The 26,120-nt window shown below is 36.2% G+C and overlaps 1 protein-coding gene and 1 pseudogene across 2 annotated transcripts in view; one reads left to right on the forward strand and one right to left on the reverse strand.

The window, feature by feature from the left end:
* The window catches only part of ENTREP2 (endosomal transmembrane epsin interactor 2), a 587,469-nt gene that overhangs the window by 480,186 nt on the left and 81,163 nt on the right, over positions 1-26,120 (reverse strand). The window lies entirely within an intron of this gene.
* LOC138168711 (LYR motif-containing protein 1-like) overlaps positions 1-26,120 on the forward strand; it is a 98,922-nt pseudogene that overhangs the window by 61,649 nt on the left and 11,153 nt on the right.

Consider the following 26,120-nt stretch of genomic DNA (forward strand, 5'->3'; position numbering starts at 1 on the left):
TTTTAAAATTTATTGGTTATCAAACACTTAAATAATGCCTAAATGAGGGGTGGGGAATCTGCCACCTCAAGGCCACATGTGGCCCTCTAGGTCCTCAAGTGCAGCCCTTTAACTGAATCCAAACTTCACAGAACAAATCCTCTTAATAAAGGATTTGTTCTGTAAAACTTGGACTCAGTCAAAAGGCTGTGCCCAAGGACCCAGAAGGCCACATGTGACCTTGAGGCTGCAGATTCCCTATCCCTGCTAAAAGGTTATAAATTATTAAAATCAGATTAATCTAATTTACACAAATAGGAACAACTCCAAAATGCAATGATGAGGTTATGATTAAATTGGTATTGGTAGACAAGACACCAGTGCTTCTCATCCTGTGCAATGAAATCTCAAGATGCACAGCATTTCATTTCAGTTAGTTTGAAATTATGCAATCAAGCTGCTATTAGCCATATTAATGTAGCTGTAAGCAGCTAATACCAAAAAATGTTATATTTGACTTTTAGATATTTATTCTGTATAAAGATTGGCATGTGAGAGAATCTGATGTTCTTTGAATTCATATTTCAAGAAAAATATGAAAGTTGAAATGGAGATATTGTGAAAGATCTTTAAAAAGGAAACTAAAAAAGAACAAGAAAACCACTGAAAACAAATATCTTTCCTTTCTACTAAGAATTTTCATCTGCTTCATTCAAACAACTTTACTTTGGAGGCTGATACAAAGAATCAACCCAAAGCCAAAATCAGTTCTCTCACCTTGTATTTGTTCATCATATTTCATAGACTAAGATAAAGAGGCATAATTAAATACTTTGAACTAAAAATTTTCCTGCAACACTTCTGGCTACGTGAGAGAGTGTAAGTAAATGATAAATGAATACTATTTTTAAAGGAATTACCATACATTTGTTTTACATCTGTAACCTCAAAGCTCATTGGTAACGTGGGACTCTCTGATCATACACAATGCCCCACACCTGTGTTAGGAGTGGAGTTGGTAAAAGCTCAAGAAAAGAGATTTTCTATTCCTTCTGATCTTCTACCTTCTAGCTTTGACAGTGAAGTCACACCATTTGAGACTCCTTTCAGGCTTCTGGAGGGAGAAGAACTGTGGAAAGAAATTGACATGTAGAGCAGCCAGCACTTTGATCATCCTATTCCAGTAATACACAATAGACTTCAGGGAATTTTTCCTTGGGTAAGATCTTGGACTATGTCCCTCAGTTGAGAGCTCATTCACTCCTTGTATTGTCTGGTGTATATTTTCATATGTATACATTCTCTGATTTCTGTTTGCTATCTGTTTTTATAAATGGGTTTCTTGTCTATGTGTGTTCATTGTGAAATTTAGCATTTGGTGGGAATACAGGTTAAGTCTTGGAAATATAACTTGGGGCCCTCCTTCCCTGTCAAGGAGTGCAGCTTGAACCTAAAAATTACTTCCCCTAGACTAACAATATTCAACAGAGCAGACAGATATAATTCTAGTCTCATACCTACTCTCTCTGAAGAGAGCAGACTGGCCAACCTCTGGCCCCAACCTCCTACTTTCACTCCTAGTAGGAATCAAAGACTGCTTTGGAGACAGGTAGCAGGAAGAGATTATAGAACTATCTATTCTTAACCCCCTGCAAGCCACATCTAGACAGACCCATGTGGGCATATATCCTACATGTACAAAACAGTACAGCACATACAACACACCCCCTACATGTCAATAAGAAAAAAGTAAAAACAACATTTTATTCCTGGCAATCTGATTGGCAATAATCAATAGTTAATTCGATAGCTATGTGAGGACTACCAAGTTCTCCCTTCTTACAAGACTAAAGCATCACAATTAACAAAATCACAATTCAACATCAATTCATCATCATTCATCCACCCAACATTTTTTGAGAAGTATTAGATGCTTTAGGACTTTTGAATATTAGGACATTATCCCTGCTATCAGGGAACTTAGTATCTACTACAAAAGATAATGCCTCTACAAAAATAGCTGTAATACAAGGTAGAATATAAGTGCCACAAAAGAGATATAATCATTTAAGCACCTACTATTTGTCAGACACTCTGCTAAATACTAAAGAATTAAAGACAATGATGAAACAGTACCTGCTTTCAAGAAGTTTAGAGGTAAGATGTGTATAGATTAGTATATACAAAACATGTAGAAAATAATTTGTGGAGGGAAAGGAATAAAGTGTGATTATAGAGTCAAATGAGGGGGGAAAATCACCTGATTTCTAAGTTCCTTGAGAGCAAGGGCTTTAATTTCTGCCTTTCTATCTTCAGTCTAGCAGAGCCCCTCACAGATTACAGGTGCTTAATACAGGTTTGCTTATTGATTGAGATCAAGAAAGGTTTCATAGGAGAAATGATAAATGTGATAGTGTATAGGGTACAAAAGACAGTGCTGTAAAGTAATGGGGCCAAGTTACAGAAGCTCTCAAGTGTCATACTAAAGCATCTGGATGCTAAACTTTTTAAATTTAATTTCTTTAATTCTTAATTTAATTTTAATTTTTTAATTGAATTTCTTCATTATTTTCAATAACAATTTCACTAGTCAATAGGGGAGGCTTTTATGCAACTACTTTCTATTCCATTAATAAAATATCCCCAGATTTCTATAGCAGAGAATATTATTTAATATAATCCTAAACCAAAAGGCAATCCTCAAAGTATTCATAAGTGAGACCTTACACTCAGTAAATCAAAAAGGAGTCAGGTTCAAATCTCTGAATTTGGAACAAATGGGTGATGAGAAGTATCCAGTGGAGTAATAAAATGAAATTTAGAGACTTCAGTGGGAGTCCCAGAGAAAGTTCAAGATCTATTCTTTGCAAAGGGCAGGGCATATTTTTCAACTCACTGGGAGTAGAAGAAGATATTAGCAGTAGAAGTTGACTACTCTGTCAACGTGATAACAAAATTAAAGAAATCTTCCTGAAACATATCTTTAAAAGAGCTTAGAAAAATCACAACTACCACAAAATTCTTAAGATTCACAGGGATACAAATAGCACTACAAGAAAGCACCTTAAAACTATTGCCCACAGTTATGAACTCTTGCATAAGAAACCGTAGGCCATAGGAGTATAGGCTGTGTTTTCCTCACGTTGTTTAATGAAGGTAAGAAATGAAAAAAAAAGAAAATTTAATTTGTAAAGTAAATAGTCAATTAGGGAAATAGAGTCTAACAATGGGATTTGGCGTTTGCACTATAACTTTTAATATAGGAATATGAAATTTCTGTCCAGAAATGTATCATAACCCACAATAGGTGACAAGAATTTGTCAATTGTCTGATGAATCTAATCAAAAGGCTTATTAAAACTAAAAAGCACAGGGGAATGGCCAAAACTGACATAGTTACTACACCACATCAAAATGTAATTGAAAAATGTTTAATGAGATAAAAATAAAATAAAATCTAGATAATGTGAATGTGTGGTTTTCTAAGTCAAGATGCACCTTATAGGGATTCTTGGCCCCTATTTCCATTTGAATTTGATACTATTGCTGTCGAGAGTAAGTATGACGAAGAACAGCAACAAAGATATGCAGTTCGTCAGACAAAAAATTCAAAATTCACAGAAAATACTCAGAGTTTGAGCCACAAATAAGAGGAGGTTCTAACTTTGGCGGAGGGTGGGATTGTGGTTGAGGGAGAGAGAAGGTTAGCAAAATTGACCCTAAGGGTATCATTGAGACTTTATGAGAATAAATCCATGACTGAAATATAGCTCTGAGTAAGTCCAACTTATTCAAATGGAACAGGATAGGAACAATTATGTAACAGAGGAGTTAATTGTTCTTTGAATGTGTAAATTATAACTCAATCTGGCCCTGAGGTTTTTTTCTTTAGGAGTTCATTAACGGCTTGCTCAATTTCTTTTTTGTAATACTAAGTCATTTAAATAAATTATTTCTTGTTTTGTTCATCTCGGTATTTTGTATTTTTATAAATATTCATCCATTTCATCTAATTTAATAGTTTTGTTGATATAAAATTGAGCAAAATAGTTTCTGCTGGTTACTTTTATTTCATTTTCAATTGAGTTTTCCTTGTTCATTTTTTATACAGTTTAGCTTTCTTCTCTCTTTTTAAAATCAGTGTAGCTAACTATATAAGGTTTTATAAGGTTCACCCCCTAAAAAAAGATTTCTAGTTTTATTTATCAATTCAATGGCTTTTAACCTTTCTTTGCTAGGTTCAGATGGAAAGTGACTTCAAAAAATGCCAGTTACAGTTGGGGTGGGGTGCCTGCAGCCTTCGAAGCAACATATGGCCTTCTAGGTCCTTGGATGTGGCCTTTTGACTGAGTCCAAGTTTTACAGAACAAATCCTTTTATTAAGGGGATTTGTTTTGTGGTTTGGATTCAATCAAAGGGCTGCACTTGAAGACCAAGAAGGCTACATGCAGCCTCAAAGGCTGCAAGTCCCCTACTCCTGCTTCTAATTCCTTCTCCCATGTGTGTATACTATATACTAATGCATGTACTTCTATTATAGGAAATAAGTGCCCTTCCCTTCTTCCTCCTTTCTTCCCTACAAAATTCATCTTTCCCTCCCACTTTCCTCTTCTCCAAACACCATCAAAACAGAACAAAACTGTCATACCCAAGACCCTCTGCTGCCTTTAACTTTTTCCATAACCCCTGAAGACAGAATTCTGAAAGGATACTTGTTTCTTTTTGCCTTCTTAGAAAGTAAACAAAGTACCATAATATGGGCCCTTCCAATTGTTCAGATATAATTACCTTTCTACATTTCCCTTTAAAGTGCTGGTGTTCAAAGTTTCTACTCAGTTCTAGCCATCTCCATTAGTAATGCTTTGAAGTTCCCTATTTTACTGAAGGATCATTTTTCTCCCTGTAAGAATTTATTACTTTGCCTTATAGGTTATTCTTGGTTATAAGCCTTTATTTTTTCCCTGTTGGAATATTGTATTCCAAATTTTCTGCCCTCTCCTTTGCAAAAGTGCCAGCTACCAAGACTTTTATGGTCCTGACTGAGGCTCCTTAACTCTCTCCTTCTGGGTACTCATAGTACTTTTTTATTAAAACTAGAAGTTCTGAATTTTGACTATAATGTTTCAGAGAGTTTTCATTTGGGGATACCCTTTGGGAGATGACTGATGGGTTCAATCTTATTTTCACTGCCATCTGGTTCTAAGAGATTTGGTCAGCTTTCAATTGTGATTTCTTGATTATGATACCCAGGCCTTTTTGGTCATGATTTTCAGGCAATTTAGTGATTCTTAGATTCTCTCTCCTTGACCTGTTTTCTGGATCACGTGTTTTTGATGGACTATACATTACATCTGATTATTTTTTCCAATCCTTTCTTTTTGTTTTAATATCTTTTATCTCATACAGTCACTGCTTTTTGTTTGGCTCAGTCTAATTTTCAGGGAGATTAATTCTTGGGTAGAGATAACCATGATTTGTTCTACACTATTAATTCTCCTGCCATTCTTTCTTCCCTAGCTCTGATTTCATTTAACATTAAATTTTGTATCTCTTGCTTCATTTCTTTGAAGCACTCCTGTAGTCCTTGTAGACAAGACATTATTTTCTACTTGGAAGTTTTGCAGAGTTACTCTCTTCTTGCAGGTTTTACTTCTTAGTCTCCTTTCAGTCCACAGTATTACTTTATTGTATTCTGCAGTGAGTTTTGGTCAGACTCTGCCATATCTTTTCCCTACCCCCCCCCCATATTCTTGGATGGTGTGGGTAGGCCTTGCTTGGTTCAGGATGCTGTGGCTAAGACTGGACCTGATTTTCTGAAGAAATTCCTGGGTTTGGGCTCAATCTTCTGACTCAGTTTAAGTTTAGTCCTTGCCTCCTCCTTGCACAGTCCCAAATCTAGGATTGCCTTGGTCTCTTGCTATAAATCTAACAGACATTGACCACCTCTTTGTGCTGGTAGCAGGGCACCTGCAAGACTATAGCTGCTCTGCTTCCAAAATATTTACATGGTCTTTTCTCCTCCAGTGAACCTTGCTGTCCCTCAGGTGGAACTGCATGGATACTGGGCTGCCTAGTTGCTAGTCTGACCCTGCATCCTGCTGTTCTTTGGGATGTGCAGCTAACTGGACCCTGTGCTTCCTGGGCCTAGGCACTGGTCCAAACCTGTCTTCCTCTGTAATTCAAGCAATGTTTTACCTCTGTCTTCTACCCTCTGTTCTCACTGCATGCACACTGGCTTATCTGTTCTCAGAGCTTCCATAAGATTCCAAAAGGTGGTTGGTTCTGTGTAGACCTAGCCTGACTGGAGGAATTTATAGTTCTTTCTCTTTGGATTCATTATCAATGAACTTTCTGGTATATTTTTAGAATTTTATTGGAGTGATTTGAACTCTTCTAGATCCTAACACACCATCATCTTTCCACTCTCCCACAAATTAGATTTTTTTTAAAGTCCAAAACATAGAAGAAAAGGCAGGTAACAAAAGATTAATTTAAGAGTGTACCATAGTCCTGCAAAAATAGTTAGAAGTACTAAAGCTCATGATGAATTAGGCTGATGAAGGACGCTAAGGAGAACAAAATGGGGCTTCTTAAAAGGGAGGATCACAGAAAGGACAGGACCTTGACTTGGGGTGATGGGATAATAATAACTGCCAAGAGACGAGATGGAGTTACTTAATTGCAGCCCTTGGCACAGTGCCTTGTATTATGGGAGTTACTATATGACTGACCGACTTCTCGTTTTGATTCTGTTCTATCAATAACAATGACTTTGCAGAGGAAATGAAAGTACAAAAATGACTAACAGAGAGTTGCCATCGAAGGTAAGAAAGGAGACCATAAGAAGGGCACCTAATTGCTCTTGATGAATTTGTGTCACCTGGCCAGGTGAGTCATAGCTTCAGGTACTGAATGATGTGATTACGGAGCCACTGTCGATGTTGTCTAAAAGGTAATGGAACCACAAGGTTAGAGAAAGGTAAATGTTTTCCATTTTTTCCCAGAAAATAGTCTTCAAATTATAGTCTAGTGAGCTTTCCTTGGATTCCTCACTGACAATACTCTCTCTCCCATCTTCATACTTTTTAACTAGCTATTCCACATTCTTAAAAAGCACTCCCACTTCACGTCTGCCTCTCAAAATTCTGTACTTCCTCGAAAACTCTGCTTAAGTGATATGAAACCTTTCCTAATTCTTTCATTTGCTCTCTCTCCTCCTACCCTTAATTTTTTCCCCAGCACTTTGGTTTTTTTTTTTTTTTGTACATGTCTCACAAAAACTTATTTGGATAAATGTTGTCTCCTCCTGTAGAATGTAAATTCCTTGAGGGAAGGGACTGTTTCAGTTTTATCTTCATATATCCAGTAATTAGCATAGTTCCTGGAACATAGAAGCTACTTAATAAATGCTCCTGATTGATGTTATCTGGAGCTTACAATGTCCATTGTCTTCTGAGTCTTTTTTTTCTTTTATAAAAATTTTTATTTTATTTTTTTGCTTTTTGGAGGGCAATTGGGGTTAAGTGACTTGCCCAAGGTCACATGGCTAGTTTTTGTGCTAAGTGTCTGAGACCAGATTTGAAATCAGGTTCTCCTGACTCCAGGGCTGGTGCTGTATTCACTGCACCACCTAACTGCCCCTAAAAATTTTATTATCTATCTAAACATTCTTTTCTTTTTCAATTTTGAGTTCCAAATTCTCTCACTCCCTGACCTCCTCCACTCACAGATAAGACAAGCAAAATTATATCAAGTATATGTGTGAAATAATGTGAAACATTTCTATATTAGCCATATTAGAAAAAAATCTAGAAAGTGAGAAACATACTTCAGCTGCACTAAGATTTTGTCAGTTCATTCTCTGGATGTGGACAGTATTTTTTCATCATCAGTTCTTTGGATCTTAGATCACTCTATTGATCAGAGTAACCAAATCTTTCATGGTTGAGCAGCATTGCAACACAGCTATACAGTTCCCAATGATATGTCAGTCCTTTTCACTTCACAGTGCATCAGTTCATATGGGTCTTGCCATGTTTGTTTTTTTCCTGAAATTATCTGGCTCATTATTCCTAATAGCACTATTGTACTCCATCACAATCATATGCCAAAACTTGTTCAGCCATTCTGTCAAAGATAAGTATCCCCTCAATGTCCAATTCTTTGCCACCACCAAAAGGGCTACTTGAATTATTTTTATACATATAGGTCCTTTTCCATTTCCTTTTATCTCTATGGGGTAAAGATCCAGTAGTGGTATTACTGGGTCAACAGGTATTCACACTTTTATAGAGCTCTGGGCATAGTTCCAAATTGTTCTTCAGAATGGTTGAACCAGTTCACCACTCCATCAACAATTTATTAGTGTACCTATTTTCCTTCATTTCCAGCATTTATTATTTCTGATAGTTGCAAAGTGGTACTTCAGAGTTAATTTTCATTCTCTAAACAATAGTAATTTAAGGCATCTTTTCATGTGACAATAGATAGTTTTGAGTTCTTTGGAGAACTGTCTATTTCTGTCCTTTGATTATTTTTCAATTGGGGAATGACATAATTTTTATAAATTTGGCTCAGCTTTCTATATATTTTGTAAATGAGATATTTATCAGAGAAAATTGCTATAAAAATTATATTACTTCATTGCCTGTGGTACTTTATAGCAGAAAGCAAACACAACCAAATTGTAGTTTCCCATATTATCTCTTTTAATTATATTTATTTTCTGTTTTTGCTTTGTCTGAGATCATTTCTACCTCTGCCTTTTTTTTTACTTCAGCTGAAACATAACAGATTCTACTCAAAGCCTTTTACTTTAACTCCATGTGTCTTCCTGTTTCAAATGTGTCTCTGTAAACATACTGTTGGACTGTAGTTTCTAATCCATTCTGCTGTCCTCTTCCATTTTATGAGTGAGCTCCTCACATTCATACTTAGGATTATTGTACTTTTCCTTCCTTTCTGTTTCTACTTCTCTGTCTCTTTTTAACCTGTCACTCCTCAAAAATCTCTTTTGTTTCTTGCTGCTGCCTACCTTAACCCACATTCTCTTTTATCCCTCCCAATATCTCTTGTCCCCTGTAATAGTAATGGGAATTTGAAGATCTCCCTTGCCACTTAATAAGCCTAAGGGAATTTGAATACTTTCCCTACTTTGAAGATATATCCATCCCCTAATAAGCTGAATATAATTACATGGAGCCTGTGGTGGAAGGAATTTGCTTCCAGGTGGAGCAGAGCCCACAGGAAGGTGTGAGCCAGAGCAGCTATACACAGTGGGAAGAGAGGACATATCCAAGGGAGACGGGCTTGTGAGTAAATAATGGTTTGTGGGAAGGCTAAAGGATGTTGTAGCTGTAATGGCTTATTTACTTTTTTGCTACTATGTTGGAATCAGCTTACTGGTTTTAGTATTCAGTTTTCTGGTGTCTGAATAAATGTTTTTCTTCTGTCTTATCTATGGAGAGTCTGTTATATTTTGTGATCAAGCAGTATGCTGGTATATTTATAGTGACTGTTGGTGCTGTGAATAGTGCTACCTTCCCTTATCCTCCTATTTCACTATTGGGTAGACTGAGTGTGTGTGTGTGTGTGTGTGTGTGTGTGTGTGTGTTCTTCCCTTTTTGAACCAATTCTGATGAGAGTGAGGTTCAAGCATTTTCCACCACTCTTCCCATTTTTCCCTACACTCTAAAAGCACTTCCTTACAAGCCACTTTTATGTGGAAAAAAATGTCCCCATTCTATATCTCCCTTCCCCCTCCTCCCAGTGCATATCTCTTTCTCATCCCTTCATCTTTTTTAAATCATCCCAATATAATCAACATGTACTCACGCCTTCTATCTACGTAGACTCCTTTTAACTATCCTAATAATGATGAAGTTCTTAGGAGTTACACATATCATCTTCATATAAAGGAAAGTAAGCAGCTTAACTTTATTGAGTCCCTTATGATTGATCTTTCACATTTTCCTTTTTCATTCTTCTCTTGATTCTTATGCTTGAATGTCAGATTTTCTATTTAGCTCTGATCTTTTCATCAGGAATGATTAAGAGTCCTTTCTTTCATTAAATATCCATTTGCCCCCTAAAGAATCATACTCAGTTCTCCTGGGTAGATGATTCTTGGTTGTAATTCAAGATCTTTGCCCTCTGGAATATCATTCCAAGACCTCTACTCCTTTAATGTGGAAACTGCTAAATCTTGTGTAATTCAGACTATGGCTCTATGATATTTGAATTGTTTCTTTACGGCTGCTTGCAATATTTTCTCCTTGATATGGGAGCTCTAGAATTTGGCTATAATATTCCTGGGAGTTTTCATTTTGGGATCTCTTTTAGGAGGCAACTGGTGGATTCTTTCCATTTCTATTTTACTCTCTGGTTCTAGGATATTGGGGCAGTTTTCTTAATAATTTCTTGAAAATTTTTAAGGCTCTTTTTTCATTATGGCTTTAAGATAGTCCAATAATTCTTAAATTATCTCTCCTCAATCTGTTTTCCAGGTCAGTTGATTTTCCTATGAGAAATTCCCGGTTCTCTTCTTTTTTCATTCTTTTGACTTTGTTTTATTGTTTCTTGATGTTTCATGGAGTCATTAGCTTCTACTTGCCCAATTCTAATTTTATGGAATTATTTTCTTCAGTGAGCTTTTGTACCTCTATTCCATCTGACTAATTTTGATTTTTAGGAGTTCTTTTCTTCCATTAATTTTTGTGCCTCTCTTGCCATTAAGTAAATACTATTTTTAAGGTGTCATTTTCTTCAGTATTTTTGTCTCTCTTACCAAGCTATTAATTCTCTTTTTATAATTGTTTTCCATCACTTTTGTTTCTTTTCCCAATTTTTCCTCCACCACTCTTATCTCTTTCTTTAACTCTTCCAGGAATTCTCATTTGGCTTGAGTCCAATTATCATTTTTCTTTTACGCTGCTTTCTTGTAGCTGTTTTCACATTGCTATCTTCTTCTGAGTTCGTGTCTTGGTCTTCCCTGCCACAATGGTAGCTTTTTTATGGCCAAGTTCTTTTGGGTTGGTGTGTGTCTGTGGATGGGTGGTTTGCTCATTTTTTCAGTCTGTTCTTAACTTTCAACTTTATGTGAAAGCTGGGATCTGCTCACCTGGGGATGAGGTGGCACTGTTACAAGTTTTAGTCTTTTTCATGCTGCTATTTTCAGAGCTAATATCTAGGGTGTACAAGTTTTTGGTGTTTCCATGGTGGTGTGATCCAGGGAGAGGGGTAGTCACTACTCTCTTGGCCTAAGCTCTAGTCTTTACCCAGGAAGGGCCCTGCTCCCCTGTAGCAGCAAATGCTAACACTCTTCTTGGCCCTGGAACTGTGACCAGGTTGGTCCCCTGGTCTCCCATAACTTCAAGCACTATTACTCCTTTCTGCCTTGAAACTACAACCAGGGTCTCTGTTCCCTTGTGACAGAACACAAGTGCTCCTCTCTGTCCTGAAACTTTGACCCAAAACTACATATAGGTAAAAGAGTTGCCAATCAGTGTCAACTACACCCAGTCCCAGAAAAGTTTAGACTGTAACCTCTTTTTAACCAGTTGTCTGATCCCTTTTATTATTTCTAGGCTGAGAGCTCCCAAAGCTGCTACTGCTGCTGTCACTACCACCTCCAAGGTCCCATTCATGCTACAGTCAAGCACTCTTCAGGCTCCCCCTACCCCAGTGTCACAGAACTCTCCTCCAACCCTGTAAATTGTCTTAAGCTGGAAAAAATATTTCATTCTGACATTTTATTGGTTCTGCTAATACAAATTTAATTTCAGGAGTTATTTTAAAGTTGTTTAGAAGGGATATTGGGAGAATTCAACTGGGTTGGTACCTCTAATCTGTTATCTTGTCTCTACCCTTCTAATTCTTTTCTTTAAAAAAAAGCATTGATAGGGGCTGCTAGATGGCACAGTGAATAGAGCACCGGATCTGGAGTCAGGAGAACATGAGTTCAAATCCAGCCTCAGACACTTAACACTTACTAGCCGTGTGACCTTGTGCAAGTCACTTAACCCCAAATGCCCTGCCCTCTCCCCTCCAAAAAGCAAAAAAACAAAAATTTTTTAAAAAGCACTGATTATGTTTAAGTGTAAGACATCTGTGTGGTCTACCATTTTGTGGCATAATTCCTCAATCATAGAACCTTATTTTCCAAAAAATTTTTCCCATCCTTACCCATGCCAACTTTTGCATTAAGGTTGCCAAGTATCAAACCATAAGATAATTTAATTTGAAAAATCATATTGAATTCTTCATGGAATTTCTCTAACATTTCATCTAACATCTCTAGAACATTTTATCAACAAATAAAAGTAGTTAATAATGGTAGTGCTTTCAGCAATACTTATCATTACTCTGTAATACAACATGAAATGATGTTTTGTATTGTCTTTGGAGACACAAAAAACCTAATTACTCTTCCAACTCCTTTATTCTACCGAATAACTGAAAAAGTATTTATTTAGCCTTCACAATACACCATAAATATAAACAAGCAAAATAATCTCTGACCTCAATGTGCTTATATCCTAATGGTAAAGGACAACACATGGGAGAAGGAGAAAACACAGATAGCAGCAAGTTTTAGAAATATCCAGGAAGTATCATGATGGCCTGGTTCTGGTCACCACTCTTAAGAATTAAGATTAATATGATTCATTTTCTTTGGTAGTGTACACACTGGCTGTTCAGTGGACAATGGTACTATATTTAGAGTACCAACAATAATATTTATAAATGATTTAAAAATTATGATTCTAAGTATCCCTTTAACAAGTCCACCATCTCCATCTACAGATGAAGAAAGGAGCCTCACAGGACTAGAGATTATTTTATATTTTTCTACATTTTAGGAGTTGCCAAGCCCAAAAAATTGGTCACCAAGTGGTAAGTCTACTGGTGACAAACTTCTCAACTAAGCTACTCTCCAGAAAGCAGACACAGTCTACTGCTTTACTCAAAGGTCTTCATCATAGTAAGGCAATCTGTAGATACAGACTTCAAGAATCCTGAGTTGCTTCCACATCATAACGAAGATATATCCCTAAAATATCTGAACTCACACACTCAATGAATAGCTTGTAGACTTGAATTTAATCATACATGCCAGGATATGCTAAGGAAAGAGCATTCAATGTGGAGACAGAGGATTTGGGCTCAATTCCCAGCTCTATCATTTCCTGTTAGACTCTTAAAAGTTATATAATCTCTCTGGCCTCAATTTCCACTGCTGTAAAACATGAGGATTGGATTAGATGACCTTACATGTCCTTCCAACTCTAAATATATCATCCTAGCATCCTTTGAAATTTACCAGCAGTATCTTTCCATCTTGAAGGTTAGAAAATACAGAACAAAAAAACAAGTGCTCTTCCAAACATATGGCCGACACTGAAAATTTTCTTCCTAGTTCTACCACCCACACATGATATGGCATTAGGCAAGTCACTTAAGATTTCAGAATCCAAGTTTCTTCTTTTGTCTACTAGATAGAAGACTTAGCACAATACATGTTTAGATCCTCTGAAACATATACATGTTCCAATTACTACTTAAAGTTTAAAATCTGATCCTAATTTTATATAATTCAAAATTAATTCTGGCACTTAAAATATCCTAAACATAATAAATTGGTATAAAATCCTGCCCAAATATATTATTTTCTAAAACACAAAGATTGCTTTTCTTTCCTGGTAGTGCAGTTAAAAGTTTTCTGTTTCCTAGCCTCCTCAAAAGAGTCACCCAATCCCAAATACTGGTTAGAAAATACAAAGAATATAAATTTATATTTATACTTTTGTCTCACTCAGAACTCTGTGAAAAAAAAAAACATTTAACTTAGAAAAAGACTAAGAAAAATCTCAATGCTGATTACCACTGAGATGGACAGAAAATAATTCCTGACTGATTAACATTTATCATGTCAGTCACCCTAATCAACATTTAAACTTCTAAAATTGTCTTGATTTATGATTTTTTAAAAAAGACTCAAATGCACATTAATTGATACCATGGTTACATCTGTCTTATTTTCTCATGTCAATACAGTACTCTACCCAAGCTGTTAGCATTTAATCCTATTCACATTAATATCTATCAATGCAATTAGAAGGCAATTAAGAGATATTCAGATTTATTTTAATCATATTTTTAAAAAGTGATAGGACTAAAATAAGAGGCATAAAAAATTCACATCTACAAATGTCAAGCCATTAAATGGCCCCAAAGATGTTTGTACTTCAGAAATACTTCAAGCTTAATAAAATGCCAACTATATACTCACACATATATTTTCTTAAACAGCACACACAGATAAATCATATTATTGAAATGAAGCTTTAGCCTCATTTACAATATCCACTGACTTCCCCCTCCAGTGGCCTGTTGTGTCCATAATGACTGCAATGTAAACCCCCCCCCCAATCATTGCCAACTAAAATTTATTTCACTCTTCTAAAAAAAGTATTTTGAAGCGAAAAAGTTGAACCTAATCCATATTGAAGTCTTTGTTCAAATCCATATCTGAAGTCTCTTGAAGAATCTTGAATATTATTGCTAATAGAGTGTGAGCTCTAGAAAAAAATCAAGTGTGGACCCAAATATAACTTGCCTATCTGTTGCCTGAATAGCAGCCTAGCAGAGTTGGGAGAAGTTCATCGCCAAATTTGGCCAAATGGTAATGAATTTTTGCCACAATTAATAAAGACTTTTAAGGCCATAACAAAACTGTGGATTCTGTTAGTAGAGAAAGTATTTACAGTGATCAAATCATAAAGCTTCAACATAATGAAGTATTGTTCATTCATTTCAGTCATGTCTACTTTTGGTGACCCATTTAGGGTATTTTTGGCAAAGATATTGGAGTGGTTTGCCATCTCCTTTGCCAGGTCATTTTACAGATGAAGAAACTGAGGCAACCAGGACTAAGTGACTTGTCCAGGGTTACATAGCTGATTAATGTCTGAGGTTAGATTTGGACTCAGGAATATTAGTCTTCTTGACTCCAGGACCTCTCTCCACTGCACCTCTTAGCTACCCAATGAAGTAGTAGGAATATATTAATAACTATATGTTACCATGTGATTATTCTTTCAAAAACCACTGCAAATTGGATCACAAGAGGGAATCCTATCTCCACCTGTGTAGAGGGCCAGTATTGAGACAGTCCAGGCATGGGAAGAGCCTGGGCCAGGTTTTCCCTAGATTCTGCTTCCCATGAGGACTACATTGTTTCTCAAGATATAGTTCACCATCCTCCCATGACTTGCAAGAGTACACAATGTGATGACTGAGAACTGACCCCACACTGCATATGCACAAGGAAACAAAGTACAAGGAAGTTATGCTAGCACTTAGTATATAAACCTTGACCCTCAGACAAATAAACAGACTGCTTGGACAGATCCTGCCTGGCTCGTGTCTTTTCATATCATACTCTCCCGCTCATGCGGCGCCTCGTTGCTGCAGGCATCACACCTGGGCAACCAAAAAAAAAGATGATCGAGTTGTAATCAGATGAAATAGTCTCAAAAGATCTTCACTTTGTAACTTAGTAAGGAATGGAGACTGCTGAAAGAGCTAATTACTACCAAAAGCAAGCATGTGGCCAGGTCCTAATGCTTCCTATAAATACCAAGCAGTATACCTACAAGACAGTATGGAGAAGAGAAGATTAAGGAGTGAAATGGCGGTTGCCTTTAAATTTATGAAGAACTGTTATATTGGGGCAGGGGGCAAACTTGTTTTACTTGATCCTAGAGAGTAGGGCTAGATGCAATGGGGGGAGAGTGGGAGGGGAGGGAAGGGAAGGGACTGTCTCTTTACTGCAGGAATACATGCAGACAGAAAAATTGAAAATACATTCCAAGTAATTCATCAGAGGAGGTACTAAGAGAAATTATGCAAGGTCTCTTCAAGGAGATAGGGCAGCTAGGTGGCACTGACCCTGGAGTTAGAAGGACTTGAGTTCAAATCTGTCCTCAGAAACTTACTAGCTATATAACCATGGGCAAATCACTTAACCCTATTTGCCTCAGTTTCCCCATACGTGAAGTGAGTCAGAGAAAGAAATGGCAAACCACTCGAATATATTTGCCAAGAAAATCCCAAATGGATCACAAAGAGTTGGATACAATTGAAAAATGACTGGAAAAAAAACTTAAAGGAGGCAGTATTTGAACTGCACCTTGAAAGCAGCTAGGTAGTATATAATGTATAGGTGAAATGAAAATACATTTATTGGAATGTTGTGTATGTGAGGGGAAATAAAGTATAATCAGTCTGAAAAGATAATCTGGATTATTACAAACTATATTGTAAAAGGCTTTGCATTCTAAGTAAGAGTTTATATTTTATTCTACAGGCAATAGGGAAACAGTGAATCTTCTTGATCAGGAGAGTGAAACGGTCAGACCTGGGCTTTAGGAAAATCAGTTTGACGGCTTCTGTGGAAGATGGACTGAGAAGGGGAGAAATTGGCTACCAAGGGATCAATTTGGAGATTTATTACAAAGTCCTTGTCACCATGAAATTATTCAATGAATATGGCTTTGTCAATGGAAATAACATTTAAAAAAAAGATGCATCTAACTGCTGTACATTACATATGACCAGGGGCATTTCCATTTGACTTGCAGCTGAAACCTCCAATGTGTTTTATCTCCACTACCAGACCTCCTCTAAATCAAGGGCTGTGTTATTTTTCTATTTGTATTCCCATCACTTAGTACAATGCATTGCATATATTAAGTACTAAACCAATGATTTTTCAACCATACAACAGACTAGATGAGAGGGCCTGAACTAAAGTGATTGCCATCTAAGTAGAGAGAAGGGGAAGGATACCAGATACATTGTGCAAGTAGAAACCTCAAGATTTGGCAATTGAATGAATATAAGTGGGATGTGTGAAAGTGAAGAGTCTGTGATGGCTCTGAGTTTGTAAATCTGGATGAGTAGAAGTTGGTGCCCTCAAAAGAAACAGGTTATTAGGATGATTAAATGAGGCATTAGGTGTACCAATACATTCAGTTCAGTACACATCGAGTTTGAATTGCCCATACAACATTTAGGTGGAGCTATACAACAGGCGATTAGATATGAAGGACTACAGCTCAGGAGAGAGGTGGGGGTTAAATATGATAATTTTTGAAGTAATCTGCATAGAAATGATAGCTGAACTCATGGGAGCTGATGAGGTCCTCAAGGAGAGACCCCCAAATCTGGAAGAGTTCAAGCAAAGGTTGGATGGCCACTTGTTAGGTATGATATACAGGATATTCTTATTCAAATATAGGGGAGAATAAATCATCTGTGAGTTCAAAGGATTGTGGATTTTGAGATGCAAAAGTAATTTAGAGGTCATTGAACCTCTCACTTTACCCATGAGGGAACTGAAGCCCAGAAACAAGTCTTACTGAACATCATAAAGGTAGAGACAGAGATCAGCTGTGAAGGTCCTCTAACTTCAATCCAATACTCTTTCCCCTATATCACAAAACCTCATGCTGGTCTTTTATATGACTGAAACTCTGTGATTCTGAAGCTTTACTACACTAGGAGACAGGAATGAACTAGGAAAAGACCCATATTTGGAGACCTAGCATCCATAGACAGGTTTTCTGCCAGCAGACAGCAATGTGGTAGACATCACTATGGCAGCTCTACTTGACTAAATATTAATCAGCAAAAAGCAGCAAAGTGAGTTTTGCTAAAATTGCTTGCACTGTCCCAGAGCTAGATGATATATGATAGAATCTCTAATAAATCAAACCTTCCTGAGAACCTGTGACATTAGGGAATGATCATTTGGGAGCTCTTTGCCATTGAGAATTTTTCTTTTTTATAATACCTGTTACTGATTTTTTTAAAATAAAATTTCCTTTCATTACTGAAATAAAATATAGCCCCTTGAAGACAGGTGCTTCAAGCCAGACTCAATCCACATGGAGGCTTTGCCAGTCCAACTAGAGTAGTCTCTTTTGTTTAGACCTCCTTTGGAATGCAAACTAAAGAGTCATGTGGGTCACACAAGTAGTTGTTAAAAATAAGGGAATTCTACTGATAAGATTTAGACAGAGATCCATACTACAGCTAGAACTAAAACAGATCCTTTGCTCAACCTGTCTTTCTATATAAAGTCTTTCACAAATTCTGTCTCCTATAAATGGTCAAGTTTTTCTTTCTGTGGGTCAAGGAAGAATATCCCATTTAAGGAATGTCAGTGTATTAGTATATTGTCTGGGACAAGATGCCTTCCTCTATGTGCCATTTAGCAAAGCTGAGAAGACTTGCACTCAACAAAGTGGATTTGCCAGAAAAGAGAAAAAAGGGTTCAGGAAGTCAGATCAGTTGGGAGAATACAAAGTATATTATTCTGTGACTAAGAAAGGAAAAGACTGTGCATAAGAATAAGAAAGGCAGAGAAAGAATGTCCTTAAGTCTTAATAAAGGGGAAATCAATTCAATAGTTAGTTTGCAATGCTCAGTATGACTATTTGCCCTTCCTTCAACATAAAGATACACATTCAAAATATAGATAGACATAAAAATTGAAATAAAGAAGACATAGTGGAATTTTAGAGAACTGGGCTCTAATCTAGAGCTTCTACCACTCTCTAGCAAGTAACCATGCAGAGTCAAGTTGACAAGCATTTATTAAGCACTTACTATATATCAGGTAAAGCAGATATATGGTGCCCTGGATGTAGCCCTGGGCCGGGAGTCAGGAAGACTCCTCTTCCTGAGTTCAAATCTGATTTCAGACTCTTACTATGTGACCCAGGACAAGTCACTTAATCCTGTTTGCCTCAGTTTTCTCATCCATAAAATAAGCCAGAGAAGGCAATGGCAAACCACTCCTGTATCTTTGCCAAGAAAACCCAAATGGGATCATTCAAACACAACTCAAAACGACTGAACATATATGTCAGGTTCCTTGGTAAACGCTGGGGATATAAAGAAGGCAAAAACAGTCGCTGCTCTCAAGGAACTCATATGACTCCAGGGAAGAAAGTGAGGCCGGTGTCTTTGCATAGTCCTCCCTCACTTAAATCCATTTCACTTGCTTGTCATGGGATCGCCTCCTTGAAGTCATGGTCCTCTTTGAGAAAAAAAGGATAAAAAGCAGTAGCAATCTTATGAGGGAAACAACATGCAAACAAATGTCTTCTATTATTCAATTGCCTTACTATTATATAGGGATGATCCTGGGCTTTCAAGGGTACATCTACAAAGCACAAATACTGATAGGCACTACCATCTAGACATCTGGAGGTTCCAGACATGTGCATTCCTATAGATGATACTGGACATAAAACAGCATCAATCAAATAACAGAGTATAGGTACTGAACCTGTGATTTCATTGATACAGAGAACTAACTCCCAGTTGAGAAAACTTTCTACCAATGTAGATGAGTACCTTTGCTGTCACTTATAGTCTTGGAGAGATTCCTAGAGCACTGAGAGGTGACTTGCTTGAGGTAACATAGTTAGTATATGTCTGATGTAGAATCTGAACCTAGGCCTTCCTAGTTTGGGCAGCTCTCTAGCCATTATACCATACTACCTCAATATCAATGAAACTTCTAAAGTTTCAGATCTCTTCACCATTTCATTATTTTTAAACCAACTTTACATTGCAAGAGCCCTTTAGAATTTAAGTATATTTCTTGTATCAATAATGTACATCTTTTTAAAAAGTCTAAAAACTGATTATAACCCTCAACTAAAAATTCATTTGAGGCCTTAATTTAACCTTATATTAAACTAACTACTCTGTGAGAGAATTTCCAAAGAAATTTCCTTCCCTATAGAAACAAACAATATTGCAAAAACAATACTTGTAGGCATAATATATACAAAATGAGTATATTAAGTCCATTTAAAATGGAAAGTAAATATTTACACCATAAGGAGGTCAGTGCATTCTAGGGATAGGAAATAAAAGTAATCATTTTCTAAGTTACATTACTTAATACTAGAAAAGTATTTACTGTCAAAATTATTTCTAAAGTATTTTCATTTAAGCAGTGATTGAGTCATGTGGTTGTTCATACACACTAATAATCATCATCTTTATTGATTTGGCACATAAAGAGAACACATAAAATTTCCTTTTTTAAGAAATTTATTCACTATTAGTTTACAATATTCAATTGCACAAGTTATTGAGTTCAAAATTCTCTCCCCTCCTTTCCCCCCCATTCCCCTCACATAAAATTTCAAGCAGGAAAGACCTTAAGTCCTTTAGTCCAGTGTGGCCCAAACAGTTTGGATTCAGTCAAAGAGTTGCACTTGAGGACCTAGAGGGCCACATATGACCTCAAGGCTGCAGGTTCCCCACCCCTTGAGTAATCTAAGCACCCCTTTTATTATTTTTGGAGCGGGGAAGGCAGGACAATTCAGGTTAAGTCACTTGCCCAGTGACTACTCAGATCAGAAGGCATGAACAACTAGAAGGACCAGGAAAGAATTCCTGCAGAAGGTGGAATATGAACTGAGATATGGAAAAAGTCATGGAAACCAAAAAGTAAAGTTGAAGATATGAAGCATTTCAGGCATGGAGGACAGTCAATTCAAAGGCATGGAGACAGGAGTGGCATATACCAGGAATAGCAAGAATGCCAGTGAAGATAGATCAGAGTGGATGAAAAAGACATTTTGTACTATAGAAATGTGCAAAGGAGTTATAAATGCCAAACAGATGACTTCATATTTAATATGGGAGGTTATGGGCAGCCACTGAAGTTTATTAAGTAAGGGCAGAGGGGTGACATGGATTAAAATATGCTTCAGGAAAATCACTCTGGCAACTTAATGGAGGATGTATTGGAGTGGGGGAAAGTCAGGGAGATCAAGTGGAAGGCTATTGCAATAGACTGGGAGAGAAGTGATAAGAGTCTGAGCTATGATCATATGAGAAGAGAGAAAGGGATGTAGAGTAGAAATGTTGTGAAAGTAGAGACAAGAAGTGGCAAGATACTGGATATATGGGGTGAGTGAAAGTGACTAGTAAAGGCAAAACCAACTTTGTGAGTCTTGGTGACTTGGAGGACAGTAGAATCCTTGATAGTAATAGGGAAGTTAAAAAGAGGAAAAGGTTTGGCAAGGAATGAGGGAAAGGGGAAGGAAAAAGAGATAATGAGTTGTTTTGAACATGCTGAATTTGAAACAGTTCCATGATATCCAGTTCAAGGTCTCCAAAAGGCAACTGGTAACATAGGAGTACAACTGAAAAAGGCTGAAGCTGGATACATCATGAGAGAATTATCATATATATGTTTATACATACATATATGTGTGTGTGTGTGTGTGTGTGTGTGTGTGTGTGTGTGTGTGTGTGTGGAAAAAGAAAAGGGGACTCAGGAGAAAGCCTAGGAAGATAGCCACGGTTAGTAAGAGCGGCAGGGATAAAGAATTAGCAAAAGAAACAGAAGCAGTCAGATAGCTATGGAGAAATATAACATTATAACCTGGACACACAATGTAATAAAGTATATGATATCACACATAAAAGTTTTTGTGCTATAATTACATCCTTAAAATTTACTTACCTCTATCAGGACCATGAAATTACATTAAACTCTTTATTTAAGTATAAACCATACTTAGAGATCAAAGACTTAGCAAGAAGCTATATATGCCTTTGGCAAAAAGATCTTCCTATGTCGAACCAGCTATTATTCTTGAGTACATCATTGCTACTTTCTTATATTGGCTCCTAAGGAGATAGGTCAGAAAAACTAAACTATTAAAAAATAAACCATTTGATAGTATCATGGTAGCCTGGTATTCCAAGTAGAGTTAGAAAAAAAGTTACATTTATGAAGCTTTAAAAAAAACTATAGGGCAGCTAGGTGGCACAGTGAATAAATAGAGCACCAGCCCTGGAGTCAGGAGGACCTGAGTTCAAATCCGGCCTCAGACACTTAATACTTATTGTGTGACCTTGGACAAGTCACTTACCCCCAATTGCCCTACCTTCCCCCCTCCAAAAAGCAAAAAACAAACAAACTATAATACAAAAAAATTGTTAGTTGTCATCTCAATTTCCACAAACACACAAGGATGATTTCAGGAAAATCTAAGAGGACCTATGTGAAATGATATGAAGTGAAGCAAGAACAATCTACATAGTAACAGCAATATTGTAAAGATAATCAACTGTGAAAGATTGAATGTGATCAACACAATGATCCACCACAATTTGAAAAGATTCATAATGAAAAATTCTATTCATATTCAGCTCCAAATTGAGATGGACTAAGATTAGGGCATATTTTTCCTCCTTTTTCTTGTTGGTTTTTTGGGGGGATGGAAGGGGAGGAAACAAAACTTATGCAGAAATGTGTTTTGCATGATTTTATATATGTAATAGGTTTCATATTTCTTGCCTTCTCTATGAGTGGAGGAGGAGAGGAAAGTGGGAGACAATCCTGACTTGAAAATATACTAAAATTGAATTTTAAAAAACCAAACACACACATATACTTTGGATTTGGTTGAATTTGTTTTGTTTTCCTTACTCTGTGATTCTAGTGACAACCTTTTTCATAAGGTATGGGGATAAAAGTAATTCTTGGGGTTTAAGGCTATTTCAAAACTCATCTAGAAGTGAATGTACCTTTGCAGCAAAAGGCTGGACCAGGATTTTTTAAGTGTTCTATGAGTCTACAATATAAAATTCCATTCTATTCCACTTAAATTATAATTTATCTTCTAAGATATCACATTATAACTTTTAAGAATTTTCTATGCCATAATTTTAAATCCATGAACAGATTATATTATTGTCTACATTAGTATAGGCAACAAAATAATGTTCTACATTTTCAAGTTTAGTTAACTGCTCTATAAGATGGAAACATTTATTTTAAAATGTGTGACATTTGATGACCCAAAAGGGGCTAGGCTAATGTCTGGAAGAGCAAAGAACACAAAGCAAATACTCCTATCACTTCGAGGAGTTTGATCTATTACTCTCAGCAAAGCATCCTTTGAGGCAGTTTGGGCATAAAAACATTTAAGGAGTACAACCTGACCTCAAAAATCTTACAATAGGGGTAGCTAGGTGGTGCAGTGAATACAGTACCGGCCCTGGAGTCAGGAGGACCTGAGTTCAAATCCGCTCTCAGTCACTTGATACACTTACTAGCTGTGTGACCTTGGACAAGTCACTTAACCCCAATTGCCTTGCCTTCCCCCCTTCAAAAAAAATCTTACAATATAGTAGTATAGACACAGAAACCCCAGAGGAACTTTGAATGGCAATCACTTCTTAGCCAAAGAACACATGCCTTTATTTGTGAGTGTCAATATATAAAATTCATCAGACGTTAAGAGTTTTTGAGCTGGAAAACAATTCAACAACCACCTATCTAATCCCTCCCTTTTAAAGATGAGGAAACTGGAGTTCTGAAACATAAGGTGACCTGCCAAAGGTCAAAGATGTAGAAGTGGCAGAGGGAGAATTCAAAACTGCATTTGGGACTTCCAAAACAATGCTGTTTCCATTATATTAGTCAAGGAAATGTGCCAGGTTATATAAGATGTGCACATTATTTGGCAAATTCAAATATTATATTCTACTAAGATAGCAATATAAGGAAAACAGATTTTTAGCTCAAATAAAGTTGACAATAAATGTGTGAACAGAACTCTAATTAATGAATTTGCTAATTGGTCTATAACACTAACAGACATACACAGAAGTTCAATAACATATGGAGAACTTTTAGTAGCAAAACTACAGATTCACATCTGACTTTAATAATAAAATGAGTTATTCAACACTCAATTCACAGTCACTTTGCCAGACTATTGTGGTCACAAGTGTGGTCCTTGCCGGAATTAATGAATAGGTTAAAATATTACCTTCTATCTATGACTGACCTGAATCAGAAGCTAAATCCACACACTTTCTTTAGAGTTTCGAGAATTCTTTAGAGTTCTTTAGAATTCTAATTGTAATTTCACTAAAAACTACTTACATAACTAATGTCTTGGTATAATGTTTTATCCACATATATTCTTGCCAGAAAATTAAATCAGATTAAATGAACGTGTATGTTTGTGTGTATATATTAAAGGCCTAATATGAAGCACAACTTTGTTAAGTATGTGGGAATACAAAATAACTTTTATGATCCCTCTCCTCAAAAAGTTCATAATCATGTTGAAGATATAAAAACGCAGATTATCATGATTTTAGAAAAAAATAATTTATAATCTTCACACTTCCATAATTTAAAGTTTTTTTTCAAATTTCTTACCCAACTTAAGTTTTCTATCCTATGCCTTATGTCACAATTCATCTTCCCCACCACAACACATCTGTAGATCTCATTTCATTTCCTTCCATTAGTTTACTGCTAAAATTTTTATACATGCAACTATCAAAACTAGTATTATTAAGTATATACACACACACATTCCCACTCAAAGAAATTTCTTCCATTTTTCCCAACATTCTTTGAAAATACCCTTCTCATTTGTCAATGAGATTTTTCTATTCAAATACTTTTTTTGTCTGTTATAGATGATCTCTGTCTTATCTACAAGCTTGGGAAATAAAAATGAAATCATCTTTCAGCAAATGCCTTAAGTTTCAAAAATGTATCCTTGGGCCTTTTTTGCAAATCACAAAATGAACAGATCTACAGCAGGAGGGCCATCTCTATTTGTGACTTCTGCAATAAAGACCTACAACAATCTTTTGAATATTCCAACACCATTTTCATGTCCCTCACCCAAAGTCTTTTCTTCAGGTTAAACAGCCCCGATTTCTTCAACTAATCTTCAAGTGTCAGAATCTTCAATCCCTTCACTACTCTGTTTACTCTCCTTTGGATATATTCTAGTTCATCAACATCCTTCCTAAAATGTGATGCCTCAATGTGAATATAATGTTCTATATTTGACATAACTATGGTCCCATTGCCACCTTCATTCTGGTCACCATTCTCCTGTTAATGTAGGTCTAGCATTGCATCAACTTTTGGGGCACTATATATAGCATATTATTGACATGCTGAGTTTGCAGTCCAATAAAACCCCCTATCATTTTTTTTTATTTTTAAATGTTTTAGTTTTTAAAGTCTTTTTAAAAGGACTGTCACTTCTCAACATATTTCTCATTCCCATCTGTGCCCATACAAATAGAACAGTCCTCTGTAACTAAGAGATGTAAAACAAATTAACACATTTTCCATGTCTCAACGTGTATCATTATTAGTCTAACCCCTCTCTGCTGAGGGGAAGAAGATATGCTTTACTACCATTCTTCTGAATTCATGACTAGACACTGCATTGATTGGTGTTTGAAGATCTTTCAAAGCTATTTTCCTTTACATATTGTGGACATGATAAAGATAGGTCTCCTAGTTCAACTTCACTCTTCATAAGTTCATAAAAGTCTTCTCATGTTTCTATGAATTCTTTATATTTGTCTTCCTCATAATAGAATTATATTCCAGTATATTCAGATAGCACAGTTTGTTCAACCATTCCCCAATCCATGGTCAACTGGTCCTATTTCCAGTTCTTTGCTACTAATACTATGAAAAAAAATTCTGATACACATATTTTCATATACATGGGACTTGTTTCTCTATTTTTAAACTGATTCAAGAATAAGCCTAGTAGTGGTATTACTCATCAAAAGGTAAGTACAGTTGAACGAGGTTTTTTTTAATTCTATTTCCAAATTGGAATAATTGACAGTTCCACCAACAGTGACTTAGTGTGTATTATCTTTCCACATTCCTTATAACATTTACCAGTTTAACTCTTTGTCATTTTGTCATTCTAAGGGATGTGAAATAAAAATGCAGCATTTTAATTTTCCCAGATATTTTTTACAGGAATCGTCATGTGGACACATTTTCCTCAACCTGCACATATGCAGTTAATTTTTTAAATAAAGAACAGAACTTTAAATTTATCCCTAGAAGCCTGGAACAAATGATCTTTAAAGGTAACTTCCACCTATAAGATTCTACATTTCTATGAATTAATTATAGTACTAAACAATATTCATGAAGGTATAGCCCTAATAGTTTATTAGTCACATATTAATCACAGAGCATGGCCATATGAATATAAATTAAATTAGAGAGAATATTGCTAGTAATT

Source organism: Petaurus breviceps, unplaced genomic scaffold, assembly GCF_028583685.1.
Source record: "Petaurus breviceps papuanus isolate PSGF00001 unplaced genomic scaffold, PetGlider_PUasm1.0 37, whole genome shotgun sequence".
NCBI lineage: Eukaryota > Metazoa > Chordata > Mammalia > Diprotodontia > Petauridae > Petaurus > Petaurus breviceps.